Source organism: Mycteria americana, chromosome 4 (genome assembly GCF_035582795.1).
Source record: "Mycteria americana isolate JAX WOST 10 ecotype Jacksonville Zoo and Gardens chromosome 4, USCA_MyAme_1.0, whole genome shotgun sequence".
NCBI lineage: Eukaryota > Metazoa > Chordata > Aves > Ciconiiformes > Ciconiidae > Mycteria > Mycteria americana.
Window position 1 is genome coordinate 1,896,093 of NC_134368.1, and position 16,024 is coordinate 1,912,116.

Consider the following 16,024-nt stretch of genomic DNA (forward strand, 5'->3'; position numbering starts at 1 on the left):
ACCGCAGATCTCAAATGCTAGCCCTTCTTTCCTGACCTGAAATGACCTCTGTCAGAGCAATGCTAATTCCAAACTCGTTTTCGCCACTGCAGGAACATAATTGCCAAGCTGCACAAGCATCCTCAAACGTGCGTGGTCTCTCTGCAGCCGGCAGTATTTACAGTCACACGCCGCTTTGCCAGCACTGCATCCGTACCTATAAATGATGGGGAGAGAGCAGTGTCTGGTCGGTGTCTGAAGAGGAGACTTGTAGCAAGAGCGACAGGCAGAAGCTAACGCTTGTGCTGGCAGAGGCAGAGCTGCTCCTTCCAAGTCTGCACGCATCGGTGGCCCAGCGCTGTGCTGTGCTTTTAAAAACCTGCGCAACAGGCGCCGGAGATGCCGTGGCATTTTTTGCAAGAGGAACATTACCGTGCTGCCCTGGCTGGGCTTCAGCTCCTCTGTCTACTCCCGCTTGCTTTTGCAGTTTCGTTTGGAGATGTTCCTTACCTCCCCTGGGATGTTTAAAACTAGTCTGGACAAAGTACAGGACAGAGGAACAAGCACGTAGGGGTAGAGGGATGGAGTAAATTACTTAATGAGTTTTTTCCCAGCCCTAACGCCTGTGATCGTATGACTTCACCTCCTAAACAAGCTGTTGCTTAACACCACTGGCACAGAAGGGCTGCTGCGTTCCACCCCAGAGATGACCGCGTTTCAATGGGAGGTGAGCAGGCCCCCCCTCTATTTATGGCCTGCAAAATGATTTATGATCTATTGGAATGAAAAGTGCAATATGAATGTCAGGTATTATAAACTGTTATTACGCTTCTGCTTCTGAAAATGCTCCCCTTTGAGATTTTGAACTGTTTAATGGCAAGATAATATCCACAGCAACAACCCAAATTACAGGCTCCTTTAGGCAACTCATTAATATTGTTTTATAAATGAACATAATATTCCTGGGCAAAAGTTGAAAGTGCTTAAACCCTCTTCTTTTATTTTTTAATGGCAAAGTACCCAGAAACAATTTTCAACATCCAATAATTATGATTATTAATAACTCATATTTATGTAGTACCTTTGATCATAAAGCATATTACAAACAATTGTGTATATATGCAAGTACACACACACGTGCAGAACCAGTATCTCAGCATAGCACCAGGCTATCAATCCTCCTATCACACACAGCAGCAGAGATCCCAGAAAACGTATACTGCTGTGATATTTGCCCACATCAGCTTACATCGTTAACACTGCGATAATCACCTTGTCCACTCCTAAAAATCATCCCTGTGCGATAGCTTTGAAAGACTATCATACACAACCAAAATCGCAGCAGGAGCGTTTTGGGTTTTGTTGTTTTGATTTGGGGTTTCTTTTTTCTAGGCTGGAATATGATTAGCAAAGCTGGAACCGAGCCAGGGATTACATGCCTACTCTTGCAAAATCACCATGGGGACTTTGAATGACTACAGAAGTGGCCAAATGCTTGGGTTTTCCATCTCATCCAGCGATGCTGCTTGCTTCGGTATCACCCGAGAAGGGCCGGTGTCGCTGCTTCAGGGGAAGCAATCCACGGGCAAAATGGGCAGAGAAAGGATGTGAGACTGTCATGCAGCACATAGCCTGAAGTCAAGGCAATTAAACTGAACAGTTTAGACGAGGCGATGCTTCTTTATTGGGTTTTTCTTAGCTACGCAGGTCTCAACATCCCTCGACAACTCTGCATAGGGTAAGAGGGACTTTGGTACAGGAGGCAAAACTGCCACCTCCAGCTCTGTCTATGAGCAACAGCAGGACTGGGATGGTGATCTTTCTGGAATCGGTTTCACAGTGAAGTCCCTGGTGGTTGCTGCTTATTTCTCTCCTCTTGGCAAGGCTTTACTGGAGAAAGCATTGGAGGTCCTGATCCACACATTCATTAGGTATTTCTGACAGACGTCCAGTACCTAAACCCACTGCTCACCTGGCTCTCGATACCCTTGCGAGTCCCCAGTCCAGCCAAGATTTAAATTCATGCTTAATTTGACCTCTAAGCAGAGGCGGTATCTGACTCACAGGGGCCAACAAGCAGATATTAAGGCAGGAGCCCTGGACCTCCTCCCACCCACACCCTGGATGAGTTACACTGATATTTATCTCAGCCTCATGGGGCTCCTTTAGCCTCAGAAAATTACTCTTGTGGCTTACCTGTAAAAGAAGCTCAATGATAGCCCTCCCCAAGACAAACTGGAACAGCGGGTCTGAAGGAAACAGGGAGCGAGGATGCTCCTAGGACGCTGCCCTTGGGCAGGAGGGGTGGACAGTGTGAGAGGAGGAGGTGAAAAAGCGGGGAGGCAGATGCTGAACAGGAGAGGGGTGAGCTGAGCAGGAGACAGTGATGTCTGCACACACGCATGGCGATGACTTGCCAACGCACCATGGAGAGGTGCATGCAGGAGCACAGCCTGCAAGTGAAGCAACCTGTCCCCTGAAGTCCACCCTGGTAGAACCTCAAAGTGTGCTGGGAGATTTCCAGGAGGATGAGGACCAATTGAAGAAAATCCTGATTAGGGTTGAGAGGAAGAGCGTTAGCCCAGCAGATGTGGACAGCATGGGAAGAGTGAAGGAAACAGGGATGGTTTGTCTAGGAAAGGCAATGGGTGAGAGATGAGAATCTGCTTGTGTGAGGAAGAGGATAATCTAATCACTGTGCCCTTGGTGGTTAGGGTGAGGAGTCCTGGATTTAAATTTCAGCCAGAGAGATTGATGTGAGACACTAAGGAAAACACAGATAAAGAGAAGTACCGGAATAGATTATCAGGAAGGGGGTAAAATAGCCATCACTGGAGGTTTTCAGGAACAATTTAGACAATATCTGTCAGGAATGACGTCGGTAAAGCTCATCCTGCCCCAGGGCAAGGAGGTGGACTGCATGACCTCTGGACTTCCTTCCCACTCCTGGTTTCTATGGTTTGGTGACTTCTTGGTGCTGTTTATGCCCTTCATCTCAGCAAGACCCTGGCCCACACTGGACCATAGACCCAAGCAAGGAACAACCCACTGGGGCAGAGGGATGGCAAGATGTAGAAATGCAGCAGACCCATGACCCCACCAGGTTTTTATTTCTAGGGGGTGGTCTTCACATGGGAACGTGCCATGGTTCAGGGCATTTCCATAGGAATGAAGGTCTCCCTGGTGCGGTGGATCACAGCGCAACAGGACACCAAGACCTTCAAAATCAAATGACCCCCAGCAAGATGTCCCATGTGCTCCCACTCTCCCCCACTACCTCTGACCCATTATACATTGAAATGACAACAGCTACGGCCCAAACTTGGAGGAAGAAATGGTCCCTGCTCAGGAAAGATACTGCGGAAACCTGGACTGTTGGGTTTTTTGTATTCCATGTTATTTACAGGGATACGTTTTTCCCCCTAAATTCATTATTTGACTTTTTATATATATATATATGTATTTGTATTACTATTTTAAAAGGACCGGCGCCGGAGAGGAACTAGACAGATAAGCAGTGGGAAGCTGCTTTCCTGACCTTGTGGGCCAGGTTTTCTAGTGTGGCGCAAGCCAAACTCCCTCCATTGTACTCCTTCCAAGGAGACCAATTTTCACCCACTGAGGATAATAGAGCCAGGCTCATTTACACCAGCTGATGAGCTGCCTCATGACTGTCCAAGATCCCAGATGTGCATTTCACAACAGCAGAGCCCTGGTATCCTAGCCAAAATCTAATTTGAGTTAATTATGTTCTGTCTCCCTAAATTCCCCCTAAGGTTTCAATTGGATTCCTCTTCACTTCCTGCCCTAACCTGTTGTGTAGCGTTGATGTGCAGAGTTCAACAGCTGCTTTCTTCCATCCCGCAGCTAATAGCTCCCCAGACAGCCATGGCTCTGAAAATAAATTTGAAATTGTTTCCTCATTATCAGGAAGGTGCATTTCCAGAGCTACCTAAAAAAAAAAAAAAAAAAAAAAAAGAAAAAAGGCAGATTCTCCATTGATAAAATAAACCCGCGCGGCAAACAGCCCTGGCAGAAGTACGTGCTGGTTGATGCCGCCTGGCCGCACAGCCCACTGACTTACTGACACCGCAGCAGCTCCTGCTGGCTGTGGATCTGCTGGCTTCCAATGGAGCTGAACACTTTGCCATCAATCAGGACATAAATCCTAGATTTTAGTAGACCTGGGTCAATTTATCCTTCACCAAACTTCACCCGAGCCAATTCACTCCAGCAAAGGCTACAACTTCCATCCTGCCTACAGTTTAATGATATAAATATGTATTTTTTTACAATATAAATATGTAATTTAATGCTAGAGAGACATCTTAAATCATCTAAACCACCTATCTACCAAAGCCTATGTAGGTATTTCCCCATACTATATGTTTTAGATTTAGCCGTCCCCTGTTCAGTAGCAAGTTAAACATTTCAGACCCTTGCAAGTTCAGTCCCTTGTGCACAAAGCAAACAATGCTGGTTGAATTATTCAGTGTGAACTATTTGTCAGATTCTCTTCTCTTTCCTCCTCTCTTTATGAACTGTCAGAGAACACACTATGATTTTCACCCATTTATTCCCAATTCTCAGTGGCTTATTTTTAGCCCAGAGGTTTCTTGCCAACTTTGTGCAGCGAGTCCTCAGTTAATTATTCAATGTGTCAAATTTGCTCTTCCAGATGTGTGAATAGGAGTTAAGGAAAGGTTTAAAAATAAGCACAGGCTCAGTACTTTCCTGAATTAGAGTCATAAACCCTCATGCTTCAGGGCAGTCTGTAATGATGTGGACTAGGAACTTATGGACTTCTTATTTCATAATCTGGGTGTTTCTTGGACCTTCCAAGCCATGCATGCAAACTAAACTTGGTCTGGAAGATTTTCCACGTGTCTACACCACAGGACCTAATTGGATGAGGTAGATTTCCCCTGATGCTGGTCTCACTCTTCAATATTCTGTCAGAAGAGTTCATGATCAACCTCAAAACACACTGTTTGCAGGGGGCTACTCTACGCAACCAACAAGAAGATGGGCTGCTTTTGGCAAGTCTCCTTACAGCTTTCTGGTGCTTTTTTTCCTCAAAAGATATGGATCTTTCCTTGTATGCAGACTTTTGGATCCCCACCCTCCGCGCCTGGGAGAGGAAGGAGTAAGAGGAAAAACAAAGATGACTACAATGATTTCTCCAGAAGGAGCTTCTTTTCAACCTTTTTTCCTCTGCCAGAGATGGTAGTGACACTGGAGATGAAATAGCACCTCTGTTTCTTCTTATATGTCCCAGTGGAGGACTGGGCAGAAATGAAAGGATAAATAGGCCAACTTCTGTTCTATTTATGCTGGAATAAATCTAAATTACTCCCAGTTTAAGCACTCTTAATGTACATCAGATTCACCGACTCATTTAGTATTAAACTCCTACTTATTATTCCTGGTTCTGGCATGTAGTCTAGAAAGAAAGAAAGAGCCACTCCAGATTCAATTTCCTCAAATTCAGAGAAAAACAAAGCTGGCATTCGATATTGTGTGCTTTGTGTATGAGCATCCATAGTCTGTCAAGTACATGGCAATGGCTGTAACATTAGAGAGGGGAGACGGCACCGCATGCTCCAAGAAGAGGAATAGTCCCCCAGTAAGAGGTTTCCCGAGTGTCATTATTTAGAAGTTGAGGTCTTCCCTGAAGCAAAAAGTACTACATTCGCTACAAAAATATAGAGTAGTTCCAAAACTACCATAAGTCATCACAGCTGCCAGTGAAAGCAGTGGTGATGCATCCATTTGCAGAAAGATTCAACCTTCATATTCGTTAGTTTAAGACTTTCCTACAGGACTGCACAACCAGGCAGTGTCATTATTTGTATTAGACATCCAGCCATTTCTTTGTTTTTCTTTCTTTCTTTTTTTCTTTTCCTTCTTTCTTTCTTTCTCTCTCATTTTTTTCTTTCTTTCTCCCTTTGTCTTTTTCTCTCCTTTTCCTTTTAAATCTGGCTAATTCCTGGCTTCAGGGACAGGCTGTACAACAACACAGTATGTAGGCACCATGTGAAACCCTGTTTCTCTCAAGCACACTCAGCCCTCCAGGGGGATTTTTCTGAGAAAAACATAAAGATAAGAAGCCTGGGGGTAGAACCTGAGGAAAAACCAGCCTGTTATAGCAAAGGCAACGTGGACTTGAGGTAAACCTGAAGAAGGCCAGAAAAGTGCTTTAAGCAAGGCTCCAATGACCACCAGGTCCCTGCCTGGTACAACTAGAGGACCAGCTCTTCCACAGGACAAGCTCAGCCTCCCTCCATCAGCTCCAGTGATGCTGCAGTGATTTCCTCTGGGTGAAGGTGCTGGATCAGTATCTGCCTTCTCTGGTGATTCAGAAGAAAGCCTGAGAAAGGCAACAGGTGAGTGTTTATGGGATGTGCTTGAAAGGACAGTGCAGAAAGAGAGCTGGTTGCACAAGATTTCTTCATGTATCAGGACACTTTGCTCTGCCCTCTGCCAGAGGCAAAAAAACCTAATCTTCTGGTGAACCCACACTACCCCTCGGCAGGCTGCCCCACTGCCTGTGGGGTGGGGATGGACACTTTCATAGCCTCTGTATCAAGGGGGTTTGCTGGCTGAGGTGCTTTCACAACAGAGGAGAGGAGATCTTCTGTCCCCTGACAGCCAGATCTGCTCAGGCCAGGAGAGGAGCTGGAGTTTGCCCCTGCTGAAAGGGGGGTCAGGCAGGATCAAGCCCCTGCACCCAAGGCTGCCTCCTCCTTTCCAGCTGCACGAGGACATGCTCCTGTCCCTGTCTGACCCTGCTGGGACCACAAGGAGCTCAAGGGCAGTGCAGGAGACCAGTGATCCCAGACATGCCCAGAAAACAAAGGCATGGGGAAGGCAAGGAAGGATCAGAAACAAAGCAGGATTAGCTGAGAAAGTCACCAGGACACATCAGCAGGCCAATGCACCAGGCTGTGATCTCACGCTGGCAAAGCCAATGCTGAAATCAACCCGTGCCCTTGAAGTCAACCAGAGTTTGCCTGAGTAAGGGTTGAGCCAAGAGGCTTTGCATGAATAAATCCCCCAGGCATAGTGAACTATAAGAGGAACAGAGTTAATCTAAGGGAGGTTGGTGGGGGGTGGGCAGGGGGAGCAGATGCAACTGGAATTTGGAATGTCTTAATTATCCTGGCAAGTTGTGTTGACTTGATTAAGCCAAAGCCCAGCTGCTTCCAAGGCTCTGGGTGAATGGGAGAGTTTCCAAAAACTCGGAAGCAGCGTGGGGCCAGGACAGGGTGAAACTCCTGCCTCGCGCTGCCAGTGTGAAAGGGGGAGGTAGAGGGGACAAGATGGGCTGGGTGGAGAGGGCAAAGGCAGGAGAGGGAGGCAAATGTCTTACAGCATCTCTGAAGCTGAGCATTAGTGAATGCAATGGGTTTGTATCCTCTCTTCTGCCTCCCATCCCACAATACAAGGCAGCAGTCTACACCCTGAGTATACTTCACTGCCACCTCCAAGCAGAAATGGGATCTCAAATGACCAGACCTGTCATCCAAAGAGCAGTGAGCATCCCCAGAGAGAGGAGAGAGAACAACACCAACAGCCCATCAGGACAGGCAACTGATGGGCTCCCTCCATTCATTTGCTACACTTCTCAAGTCGGGGAGAAGAGGGAAAACTGATTCTGGAGCAGTCATCCCAGGTGAGTGTTCAGGCTGCCAGCAAAAACTGAACTGGACGTGCATTGAGGTTTATCACTGGGTTTAGCTACGTGTCCCCACAACTTATGCATAGCTCAAACTAGCACGGGATTGCAGCTGAGGCAGCTGCAAGATGCTCCTCACATCCACTCAGGACAGAACAAGAAGACGCAGATCAAATTGCAGTAGGCAAAATGGATTTAGATTAAGCACAGCGAGAAGTTTTCCAGTAGGGAGGAGAAGTGAATTTTCTAGGGAGGTTCTGGAATCACCAGCACCGGAGGGTTCTTGTCCTACTTTTTTCTGAGAAAGATTAGACAGACATCTGTCAGAGGTGGATTGGGTAGAGCTGATCCTGCCTTGGGGCAGCATAATTTCAGATGGTCCCCCCAGCCCTTTTTCCATGACTATATCAGTCACAGGCATGAGACAGATACTGGCACCACTTGTGAGTGGGTGATGTGGCATTACGCCAGTGCCTGGTCCACAGGGAGGGTGAAGGACCTGCCTTTACAAGTGCTCCCTGCAGGAGAGGCAGGTCTCCTCCAACCCAGCATTTCAACTCAGGACTCATTTATTACTGAGCATGGGAGCATGCGATGGCCAAAGTCTCTTGAGACCTAGGCAAGTTGTGACCTGACGCAGACTCTCACCAGAGGTAGGAAGTCAGAGTTGTCAGGAGTGGGAACCTGAAAGACACAAGCACAATCAAAATAGCAAAACATGGACTATGAGCTATTTTCCTCCGAGGCAAGAAAGCATTTCTTAGATATTTGCTAAGATGAGGGTCCCACTCCCATGGCAGCAGCAGGACGGCTGTTGGGCCAGTCAAGAAGGTCCCAGAGGATCTCTGCTGGCTGCAGACACATGCATAGCTGACCCTATGTCCATACGGGGGAGTACAGGCCACTGACTGTCCTCGGTGACAACAAGCTGTCAATTTGGCCATCACAGCCTCTCTTCAGGTGGGTCTGGGAGAACAACCACTTGAGTATCTGGGAGTGACTCTCATCTCTCCACCTTCTTCTTCATCTCCCAGTCTCCTCCTTTGCCCACCACCTCCTCTCCATCATGGCCCAGTTTGCCAATAAGATCACCAAAATGAGCAGCTGCTCTGAAGGCACAGTGGCAGCAGACTCTGCAGATGGGCTCAGGCTACCACAAGAAGCAGGGAGCTCCAGAGGCTTTCCTCACTTAACGCTTTCCTGCTGGCACATCAGCCACAGCCTCCACTCCTGCTCCAAAATCAAAATCAGGTCTCAGGAAAGCCTGTAACCACTGTGCTCTGCTATGCCAGAGCGAGAAGGGAGTGGGCTGTTTTATTTGGTGTTAAGTCCTGTATTGAATAGATTGGGAAATGATTAAAGCAAGCATGCCAGCCTGAAAAACAAAAGCCATTTGCCAAAGCCACCTGAGCTTGTGCTGAGCGGACATCACAGATTGCAGGCAGAGCTCACGTTAACAGGGCAAATCTCGGAAGACAGATCTGGAAAGAGACAGGAGCAGAAGGTGGTGGAAAGACTCCCCCAGTTTACAGCTGTTCCCAAGAGTGGAGGACAGTGTGGATGAACCACCCGGGTCTGAGCACATTCCTGAGTGATACCTGTGGGAGAATTAATATGTATTGGAGAAGGGCCAAAATATAAAAGATCAGCATGTACTAGTCACATACTGCTTGCACTGGAAACAGCCTGACGCCCAAAGCATGGAGCGGGGAATTAAAACAGGTCCCAGAACAGACTCATCCGCCAGCGGTGGAAGTGGGTGAGGGATTGAGGTGTTCAGGAGCACCTGAGTTGCTCCAGCACTGCATTTACCCATGGGTTTCTTGGTCCACAGGCAAGGTAGCCCAAAGCTACTCTGTGACACAAGAAGACCTGAAATGGCTACTTCTAAAAGTCACTTCAAAATTAAGCCTAAAAACTTTCAGAAGAGACGTCCTCAAAGCTCTGATTTGCTTCAGTGCTGTTCCATTAAAACTCTTTCTTAGGTCCTGAGGGAAAGAAAAGCAAATGCAAAGGTTGTACCAGCCATAACGTTCTTTGCAGAGTGCACATCTATGGGAAGAAATGCCCCTAAAGCTGCTGGACCTCCTAGGCTTTATGCTGCTCACTTCTCCCAAGGACAGCACAAGCTTTGTCAGGGTGCTGTCTTCTCCCAAAACTCCTTTTTGTTGCATGCAAATCACCCAAAATCAGAATCTCAGACATAAGTCTTTTCTGGCTGCCAAATCCCATTTGCAAATTTGTTGGAGCCAAAAACCAACTGTAAATTCCATCTCTTCCCCCAAAAAGGGCGAAATTCAAACCTCAGTTTGCCATACTGTGGAAATCTGAAAGTTCAAATGCAAACAGCGTATTTCAGAGCACTTTTAAGAGGTTTTTGAGTTTGACACTGATGCTAGCCAAAACACTGGGCTGAAGTCTCCTTCTCTGTCACTGCGGCAACAAGTTCTACAGATGCACTGCATGGAGAAGGTGGCCTTAAAGCCTGAGCCAGGTGGATAGATGGCAGATTCATAAGCCTCCACTAAGCCTGTGCACCTGAGCTGAGCTCCACTGTTCGTCTACTGCAGGTGCAAGATAGCACCATTTTACTTAGCCTATTTCAACACAATAGTGTCTTGAGGTTCTTTCAAGTGTTGTCTACATATGACCTGATGGCACCAAAACCCAAGTAAATAACATCAAATAAATTAAATTAATAGGTAAGGTTCAAAATTGACCAGAAAACAAAACAAAACAAAAACCAAAAACGAAATCCAAAACAAACAAAAAAAACCCCAACCAGGCAGCTTTTGACCCAACCTTTTAATTTTGAAATGCACTTCTTCATCACCGCTTCATCCCAGAAGAGAGCAACAGCTGTGCTGGTGGCCAGTCCCATGCCCTCTACCACATGTGTGAGGCACATACACCGTTCCCATGTCAATACAGTGTAGTCAAGTATAGCCTGCACAGAAACGTGTCCAGAGATGCTCAAGGTGAATGTCATAGCATATTAGACCAGGCAAAGCCTCAAGCCTGCAACCACTCCATGTGGACCCATATATACGTCCATCCCTATGGAGAGCAAGATAGCCTTGGAGTAGTCTGACTGCTGACAGCAATGTCATACCTGCATGGTGTCAGCCACAATCCTTCCTAGAAAAGTCACAGTTTCCTCACCCCAAGGGCAGACAGGACAGAGCCCAAAGCAGAGGGGTTACTCTGGTAAAACATGAACACTATCAACTTTAGCCATGGGCTTCCTATAGACAGCGGCATGGAAGCACACAGGTCAAGGTCACACAGAGCACGAGCCACTCTCCTCTAGGCAGGGTCAACTTAACCAATTCATCTCCTCTAAGAAACACAAACCAGCAACAAACTTTTAGTGTTAAAGCAGCAAACATAGTGGCAGAGCCCCCGGCAAAGGACACAGCTCTTACTAACTTGTAGCAGCCAGGGAAGCAAGAGGAGAAACACAGTACACATTCTTGTGAATGGAACAGCACCCAATACCATCATTCCTCGTCTCACAATCTTGGCTCTGTCACAAAGTGGGATGAACCTGGAGTCATAAATTACTATTCAGATTTGGGTTAGCTTTGGGTTTTTGTTTTTTTAAGGCAGGGATTACAAACTCATTGAGATAAACACCTTTCCTTTTTTTTTTTTTTTTTTTTTCTTTTTCTAAAGAATGCCTCCAGGGACAGGAGAGCTCTAGCATAAAATAGAGATACAATCTATTACAACACAGAAGCCATCTGTCACTGAGATAAGCACACAGACTATTTATTACCCAGCTACAGTAACCAAAAAAATTAGTCAGAGATTCAACCAATATAATCTTTCATTAAAAAAGTGGTTAATGAGCTTCCCAAGAATGATAAGAAATGTGTTGAAACCTGACAAAAAGGAGTTTTTTACTGCTTCTTCTGCAGAACAAGGCAGAGCCGGTTTGGTCTGTAAGAAAGCTGAGTAACTGTGAGTTTTTTAAAGGGCTTCACCCAGTCACTTGGTAGCTCTAAGCCCTCACTGCAAAGAAATGAAAAACAGCGGTATCATTTCTACCACGGCTGGTTTAGCCCTTAGCAACTTGAAAACAAGAGGTAGAACATACCACTAGTACAGCATCCATGACATCGCTCAAAAAAGCCCTCAAATAACTTGTGGAAGTACTGTGAGAATCGCTGTCAATGACTTCTCAGGTCAAAATTTTCAATTTCCATGTGGTCTTCAAACTCCACCTTGATGTGTCTGCAAAGTAACATCCAGCACTCCTGGTTGGTCTCATAGACTGGGCTACCTGCAGCAGCCTAGCCAAGAACTAAGTGGGAGTATCAGCTCCCAGCAAACACGTTGGGAGTTCAGTGTTGCCAGCTGTTGGTACTTCTGCATATCTGCACAGCACTGGTAGCATGGAAGAGGCCAATTTCCTTCCAGCAGGCATCTCTGAGGACAACTGTTCAGTCTGGGAGGTCTATGGGCCCAGCCAGCCTTGCACACCTCCAGTTTGAATCCCTTGGGTTCATGATGCAAGTGTTTGTACATGCAAGCGTAGCCAGTGGGAAATCTGTCTTGGTGGGCTTAGAGGAGCCAAAACCAAAGCTGAAGTCCATAATGAAACCTTGGGTTCACCCCTCCCAAGTTACAGTATCCCCACAAGACCTCTGGCAGTGCCCAGACTTCACCATGGCCACACCACGCCAGGCAGCCAAGCCATCACTTTTGTTACAGAGCGTCATGTACCAGACACCAGCAGGACTTTACTCTGCCACTGCCATTTGCATGCTGCCCTGCTCCTGGTTCTGCCCTGGCCAAACCTGCTCTGCTGCCTTCACACCCTTGGTGCAAATGAGAGGCCAAAATGCTGGCACCACAATGCTCCTCAGATGACATATGTCTCTTGAGTACTGCGGGAAGTGCAACAGCCCCCTGGGAGCACAACCAAATCTCAGCTCTAGGGACGCAGAAGAAAGGAGGTCTCCTTATTGCCACTGCTGAAGCAAGAAGGCAAGGACCAAGGTGGCATGCCTGAGCCAATATTTCATGGTATTCCTTCAGGGAGCCTTCCTGCTGTACCGATGCTGCATACCGCAGTGCGCCTTAGGGATAGCTGTAAAGGGCCATGAGCAAGGTCACAGCCCAGCCCCTGAAGGCATCACCAGAGCCATGCAACTGTCCCAAGGTGCTTTCAGCGGTCAAGACCAAGGACAGGATGGAGAGGTCATTGCTGGAAGGCCATGGACTCAAGACACTGGCACAGGTCTGGCAGTGAGGACTGCAGGCTCGCTCTCCACTGGGCTGCTATGTTTGTAGTACAACCATAGGCACGGCATTATTTTATTTTTTTAATCTCTGTTTTTTAATCTTCCTGCTCCCAATTCCCCCGCCCTCTCCTCTGCTAGATCAAAAGAACAATACAGCTCGGCAGTGCCAGGAGCTGAGTGGATGTTTATACAGTGCTTTGAGATCCCCCAGGTAAAAGGTGTTAAGTGCAAAGCACTGTCATTACAATGACATGACTGCCAGCCAGCCTGTCAAACCTCCGCCCCCGAGCTCATTAAGGAACAGGAATAGGGAGCCACATTCCTGCCTGTTCTCAACTGCTGTTCCCCTTTACGGAAGGAAAAAGTAAAAGTTTAATTGCTTTGTTTATCTCAAATGCCACCTGCATCTGGTTCCTTACCTGCCCACCCTCCTGCTTCTTCTTCGCAATGAAACTGGACCTGCCTTGGCCAAATGATACCAAAAGAGCATAAATAAACCATACAGAAAGGTGGATTCAGGGACTGGCAGCTTGGATTTACCTTTCCTATCTGCCTTGGTGCAAGTGGCAGGGGCAAATTTCCCAGAGAGCTGGGGTAGAGGGACTGTAGCTCTCCTCCCCTCTTCCCTGACGTCCCCATCAGCAGCTTGGGTATGTCCTGCCTCAGCAACGGGACCCCTGTCACTGTACACCCCCTCTGCTCCTCACACCCCTTCCCTGTCACAGCTACCTCCAGCCCCAAAGAGCACTCAGGTTCGTGCTGCGGAGCAGAGGGTCAGGCTTCAGATCAATAACTTCTGTGGCTGGTGCAGCAGTGCAACACAGAGCAAAATAATGCAGCAAGCACTGGCGCATCACTGTGCTATCTACAGGCAGACTTGCTGGCACCATCAGCTCCAGGAGGTCATGCCCCCCATATCATAAGCACCAGTCTGTAGAGAGCCCAAGGTGACCCCCTCTACCCTTCTCCTCTAGCAACAAATGAAATTGGGATCCCTTTGGTCCATTTTCTCTGCTGCTATAAATCAGCACAGCTGCTAGTTTACTCTGGCTGAGGATCTGGCCTTCTTGTCCTCTTTAGTTTCTTTGCACTGCTGGAATGCCAAGTACATCTCTGTCTCATTTCCTCCCTCCATGGGTACAACTGTGGTGGCAGGGCAGAGATGTGTAGGCTACATGTCTCCAGCTGCCACCATCGATAAGAAAAACAGATGTTTTAAAGATGCTTTTCAGGGAAAGGAAGAGCTTTATGACAGGGAGGCATATTCTTCCCAGGCATAAAAACTGCAGAGTGTCCTGACAGAGCGGCATTTTGCACAAGCAAGGAACTTTGGCCCCACTGTCTCTTATCTGACCCTTAGCAAACCTCAAAATTTGCTTGCACTTGCTTACAGGAGGCTGGTTACACCTATATCATTTACTGTGACTTGCAAATCTGATGTTTTTTGGTCTTTCTCTACCAATGCATAAAAGATTTATGGCAGGGTGTAGCCACCCGAATGTCTTATTTCTTTTCCTTTGCCGAAAGACACCCATAAAACCTACCTGTCTGCTTTATTTTTCAACACAAATGCAAGAAGAAAAAATCATGACAATGAGGAGAATATTCTTGGCACACTGAACTTCCCTCTGCTGAGCCACAAATGGAATCAGGCCTGGACTTTATTTTTTTTTTTTTTAATTATTCACTGCCCCAAAGTGAAGGTAGAAGCTGCCTCTGAAGTCAACGAGCTGAATAGTTACATGAGCTTAAGCAAGAGAAGTGTCATCATCACTAGCCCCAAAGTACAATAGCAACTCCACTAACAACTATTCTGGGGCTCCTTTGAAAGACCTTCTAAAGATCTTGGTATTTGCAAGGTGATGGGAGTGGAGGCTTCAAACTGCACAAAAACAAAGGAATCTCTTTGCTTCCCTTTTGCTCAAAGAAGCCTGAAATTGGAAGGCTTGAGGACAAGCCTCAGTTGCAATATGACAACAGAAGGATTAGGCTGACCCTTCAACCTGGACCGCTCATGATTTTTGTCCCAGCTGCCCTGTGCAGCTGCTTTGCCTACGTGGTGATGCTCTGACCACCTGCAGCCAGTCCATGGTGTCACTGCAGCTGAGAAAGGATGCCCCACAGCAAACTTCTCTCCTGCAAGGAGCTGCACTAGAAGATAGCTTCCCTAGCTGTCTCCTTTTGGCTGGACTCCTCTAAGCCACGCAAACATGAGCCGAAGGCACATATATTGTGCGACACATGCCAAACACATACTTCTGTTGCATAACTCAGCACAGGAGATTTCTTTCATGCATCACAGGGACAAAACTGTAGAGGTTCAGTAACATCACCATTTAGACTGTGGCCAATAATAATATATGCTGTAGGAAGGGTTTGCAAGAAACCATCAAATAAAGAAAATAATGAGAAAAAAAACGCCTAGGAAAGTCATCACCTTGAACATCTTCCCTTTCCTTCTTTCCTCTGAGGTCAGCTGTTGCATCAGATTTTTCTCTCACGTCTCCTAATTCTTTCTATCTAATGCATCTGAGGGTGGGTCTCGTCCTCACTCCACCGGCCTAAAATCTGACAAGTTCACGGACTCAGCATTTCCTCGAGGCAATGAGGTCTGCAGGCCCAAGGTCAAAGGCATGTTCATACACGATGCCCAGGATATTAAAGATCACACACGCAGCAAGGCCCAGCTCTCAGAGGTTCAGCAGTATCCAAATTAAGCTACCGCTGTCACCTCCATCCAGTTCCTATAAGCCTTGTCAGCTACACTGAGGTTTCTAATTATTGGGGGTGTCTAGCCTCCCAGACTCTATAAGACTCTCCCAAACTGCATTCCGGCCTGGCCAGGCTCCTCCTGCAGCTGGAGGAGATGACCTAGAAGCCCCACTGCCCCTAATGCTGCATCCTCTAGTAGCAGGGTTGGGACTGATGGGCAAGGGGACCTTGAAAGGCAAGGTTATCTGCAGGCAGGTATCTGACCTCCAGCTAGGATGCAATCACTCCAGCCCAGTTTGTGCAACACCTGGAGCGAGTAGAGCTTCACTCCAGTAGTCTTGTGCATGATGAGCCAGCAGGCACACAGTGCAGGACACATGCTACCAAGTCATGTCAATCTTGGTGC